Source organism: Leopardus geoffroyi, chromosome B4 (genome assembly GCF_018350155.1).
Source record: "Leopardus geoffroyi isolate Oge1 chromosome B4, O.geoffroyi_Oge1_pat1.0, whole genome shotgun sequence".
Lineage (NCBI taxonomy): Eukaryota > Metazoa > Chordata > Mammalia > Carnivora > Felidae > Leopardus > Leopardus geoffroyi.
In genome coordinates this window covers 30,441,676-30,447,177 of record NC_059341.1, presented here as the reverse complement: position 1 = coordinate 30,447,177, position 5,502 = coordinate 30,441,676, and positions in this window count along the sequence as shown.

Here is a 5,502-nt window from a genome sequence, read left to right as displayed (position 1 = left end):
CAGGCCCAATAGGATCCTGTAACATCATAAAAGTATATTCTTTGACAGTCCCCTACTTCTTCCCCAAAGGGACCAATAGCCATTTATTCAGTTGACCATACACTGTGGAAAAAGGAAAACAACAGAAACTTTCAAGAACTAAGTCTGAGTTGACATTGATAACCAGAGACTCAAAAAATCATTATAGCCCCCATTCAGTGTGGGGTCCTGAGGAAACCAGGTAAAAAATAAATGAGTCCTAGCTAAAGTCCAGCTTACAGTGGGCTCCTTGGATCCATGGATGTACCTAATATCATTCCCTAGTTCCTGATGCACAATTAGAACTGATATACTTAACAGCTGGAATAACTCTAAATTGTATTCCTGGTCTGCAGAGTAGGATTTTTTTATAATGAAGAAGGCCAAATGGGGTTCTCTGATACTGTGGGTAGATGGTAGAGATTATGACCTAGAAGATGCAAAGGTGGCATTTCCTATCATATCTCAATTTCATTCACCAGTCTGGCCCTTGTAGAAACCAGATAGATTCTGGAGGATGATGTATATTAAGGACTTAACCAAGTATCAACCTATTGCAGCTACTATGTCAATTATGACATTACTAATAAAGCAGGTTAATAAGGCTGCAGATATGTGGCAGATTGCCATTGGTTTGGAAGTGTGTTCTTTCCATTCCAATTAGGAAAAGGGATCAGAAACTTTTTGTGTTCATGTGAGAAGGGCAATAGCCATTTGCCATTTTCTTTCAGGGCTAAGTTAATCCACCTGTCCCCTACTGCCACTGCACCAGTGTACCTATTGCATAGAGCCTGCTCAAAGAGGCAGTGGATGTTCAAGGTCGTTTTGCAGATAGTTGGATCAGTATGTGAGTGCAAGCCAAAAATGAACAAGGGCTGCATTACGGCCACATTCCTGGGTGACTAAAAGTAGTAGAAAGGGGACAATTTTCCAATGGGCAGAGCACTGAGTGGTGAACCTGACATTGCTTGAGATGTGAATACACACAGGTTACTGAGCAGTGGCCTAGAAGGGAAAGGACAGGGATGTTAAGACAAGCTATTCCGGGAGAGGTGCATGTGGTATGGGCAAATCAGAATAGGCACAGAGTGTGAAGATGCTTGTATCACACATTAATGCCCACCAGAAAGCACCTGCCACCCTAGAAAAGGCACCAAATAACTAAGTAGACAAAATGACTTGGCCAGTTGGCCGATTTTGTCATCTGCCACCCAGAACTCATCCTGCAGATTGTGAACAGAGTAACCACGGTGGCACAGACAAGCTACTGAAATGTCCAATAGCATGAACTCCCACTTAGGAAGCGTGTTTCAGACACACTTGCTCTGAGTGTCTGAAACAAGCCCCAGTGTTGAACCCCAACAGAGGGACCCACAGGTCCTATAGTGATGACTATATCAAACCCTTCCCATCTTGGGTGGGTAGAGGTTGGTCTTCAAGAGGGTGGATACTTACTCTCAGTGTGGATTTGCCTCTCCTGCCCTTGGAGCCTCTGCTGTTTAAGCAGCTCTTGAAGGCTCATGCTGGCCACTGGGTGGAAGACAGATTGTACTCAGCCACATTGAGACTAGAAGACCATCTAGGGAGCTGTTGCAGTAGGGCAGGTAGAGGTGAAAAGAGATGATGGTTGCGTGGTAGTTGAGGTAGTGAGATGATAGGATTCAAGTGTGAATAAATAGTGAAAAATTAAAAGTGGACTGTATTAAGATAAAAGCTAACTTTTTTCTAAGGAATCTCAGGTTCACCTTGCTACATTTTAATAGCTAATATGTTCTCTCTGATTATCCTCTGACTCAATGAATCCTTTGATAAAATTGCAAACAATGTTTCAAGGTTCCGTGGTCACAAAGAAAGCAGGGCAAATATCTAGTGGCTATGTGCCCAGAAAGGGTGTAACTTTTGGCAAAATGAACCAGAGCAATTTCCAAAGTAGTATTTATTCTTTTTGAAATTATGCACACAACAAATGTCTGGGTGAACTGACTTCTCTAATCCATGCACTAATGTGTTAGGTAGGCTAATAATTTGGAGCCCTCTCTCAGGAAATCCTGAAATTATGGTTCTTTCAGAAGTGTTGACTCATCTCCTCAGCTCCTTCTGAATGTATCCATTTAACACACCAATTAGTAATTCTAAATTGCATTCTAAATTCTGCAGGTGATTTTCTGATGAAATGTTGCTTTGCTAATTCTCATGGGTGTTGTTTAGAATTTGGTTTTGCACTGAAAATTGCTTTGATTTTGCTTTTGATAAAAATGGAAAGTATTAGAAAAGGTCCAACCAACTGCATATTTCCTGGATACACCGCTGAGAATCCAGCAGTCTGGTCTATGAGGTTTACATTCAAATACAGCATTCATGCATGCACACTCTTCACTCTATAGAAACCAAGTCCTTGCCACAAGATGGTTTATTAAAAAAAAACATTGCTTTTAACCATTTATGTATAATTCCCAAGAAACATGCATAAGATGTGCTATAGAGTACACAGGGCAGTCCAGACAGCATGTATGGATTTATTTCAGTATTTAGTATCTTCCCAGACAGATTAATTTTCTGCCATGATGCCTACTACTATTCAATGTAAAACATTAATTTTAATTTAAAAGTAATGATTTCAAATGTTAAACAGAAGCAAATACTTTTCACCGAGAGTCATGTTTATGGTAGATTTTTAAATGATTTCTTACACTGGATGCATGCAGAAAGCTTCCATTCTGAGACAGAGTTTTCTACCAGGTTGAAAACAGGAGAACAAAGGTAAAGATATCAATTTAGCTTCCTCCTCATCATTGGTGTGTTACCATGGCTTGGAACCTAGGTATAAATATTTATGATGGAAAGGGAGGGTGGGGAGGGTTGGGAAACAATGGTGATGGATTTGGTAGAAGATCTTTAAAAAACATTTTTTTTGAAGTTTATTTATTTGGAGAGAGAGAGAGAAAGAGAGAGAGACCATTTACACATAGGGGAGGGGCAAAGAGAGAGGGAGAGAGAGAATCCCAAGCAGGCTCTGTGCTGTCAGCGTGGAGCCCAATGCCGGACTCGCACTTAGGAACTATGAGATCATGACCGGAGCCAAAACCACAAATCAGATGCTTAACCAACTGAGCCACCCAGGCACCCCTGGAAGGCTGTTTTTAGTTCGCTTTCTAACACAGCATTAACCTCCATGTGTGACCAATGGGATATTTACTCTTCAATAGCTGTAAGTTACAGTTGCTTAAAAACAAAAATATTTACTGCCTCTGAATGTGCTGAACACAGCTTACCCACTGTGCATCCACGTGCGTGCACACGTTTTTCTCATTCTGTAGTGTTGAAGCTATAAAATAATACGGACCCTCAAATCTCATGGAAAAATCAGTCTCATGTTGGGTTCAGGAAATGTGGCAGTTGATGACAATGACCAGATAATAGACTCTCACAGGACCAAGTGTCCTATCATGATGCACGGATTTACCCAGGTTGCATGTCCAGTACCCCCATCCTGATTCTTCCATCTGGCATTTATGAAATTCACATTTGGGGTAAGGCTATAGGAATTTCAAGGTCAATTCCAAATCATAAGTTCTATGAAGCCATAAAAATGAGGCTTATGGCCAAATATTTGGTGTACTCTTTGCTGCCTGCTGTCCTTCTAAACCACCCTCACCTTTTCATAGAAAGAAAACAAAGTTTTATCAAACTTTCATGGTTTTAGTTTCTCCATCATCACTTATTACATGCAAATTATTTCACATCCAGGACTTTATTTTCTAAACCTTTTCATATAATAAAATATATCTTTATTTTCTAAAGAATCAAGATATGTGTTCTCAATGGTGGTATCAACAGGATAGCATATTTGAAATTGGAGATTTCAATATATGGCTAATAAAGCTCTCAACTCTTTCCCCTTTTCTGGCTGTTCTTTTCACTTCCTTCATCTTTTCTTACTTTGACATTCCTCTCCAGTTTCTTCTGATCCCACAATCACATACACATACACATACACACCACATTCCACATTTTAACCAATTTTCTTGCCTTTGGCATTTTGTTTATCTCTCTGCCCTTCCTCCGTTTCATTCCTTCTTCTGTTCCTCATTTTAAGGCCAAGGTATTGGAACAGGGCTTTGTGGACTCATTAAAGATGGGAAGGAGATCAGTGGATGGTCCTCCAAACTGAAGAACATTTCTAATGTTCTCCTTGGAAAAGACAGGAAACAGAAAAGTCAATAATGTTAGCAATTTTTTAGTTTCCAGGAATTAAATTAAAAGCTAATTCTTGGTATTTATTTAAGACCTTAAGGACTAGGACTCAGGACATAGCTCCAGTGGACACAGAATTTCAATTTTCAGTAAATTAGTTATTAGTAAGTTTTACTCATAGCCACCATTCTGAAGAGCATAGCAGAAACAAAGTTTATCATTTTTTAAGTAAAAATTGTATTGAAATACACATACAGAAGACTGCATGAATCACAAATGTATAGTATATTGAGTTTTGATGTTAATGATGTTTATCTCCAGGTCAACAAAATAGGACATTACCAGGTCCCTAGATTCTCCAAACTAGCCCCTTCACAGTCATTAAGTCCTACCAAAAGTAACTATTCTCCAAAATTTCCTCAGCATGGATTAATTTCGGAAGGTTATGAGTTTTATATAAATAAAATTGCACACTATATATATTTTCCTGGTTATTTCTTATGCCTAAAATTATTTCATGAAGGACGCCTGAGTGGCTGACTTCAGCCCAGGTCATAATCTCACAGCTTGTGAGTTCAAGCCCCTCATCGGGCTCTGTGCTGACGGCTCAGAGCCTGGAGCCTGCTTCAGATTCTGTGTCTCCCTCTCTCTCTCTGCCTCTCCCCTGTTCATGCTCTGTCTCTCTCTGTCTTTCTCTGTCTCTCAAAGATAAATAAACATTAAAAATTTTTCAATTATTTCATGAGATCCACTCATATTGCTAAGGCAGAGCAGTAATTTATCCCCTTATCATTACTTTATCATAATCAATTTTTTATCACAACTTATAGTATCCATTCTATTGATAGATATTTGGGTAGTTTCCACTTTTTTGATTATTATGAATAAAGCTGCTATGAATGTTCTTATACATGTCTTTTGGTATACACATGTATACACTTTTTTTAATTTGAGAGAGAGAGATAGAGAGAGAGAGAGGGAGAGAGAGAGAATCCTAAGCAGGCCCCATGCTCAGCGTGGAGCCAAACCTGGGGCTCAATCCCACAACCCTGAGATCATGACCTGAGTCGAAATGAAGAATCAGACACTCAGCTAACTGAGCCATGCAGGTGTCCCCATATATACAACTTTCTTAGGCATTTAACTAAGAGTAAAGATGTTGGGTCATAGACTATGTATAGCTTAGTTGTAATAAATACTGTCAAACTGTTTCTTAAGGTGGTTGTACAAATTTACACTCCCACCAGAAGTATATGAGAATTCCAATTTTTCTACATGCTTACCAAAGCT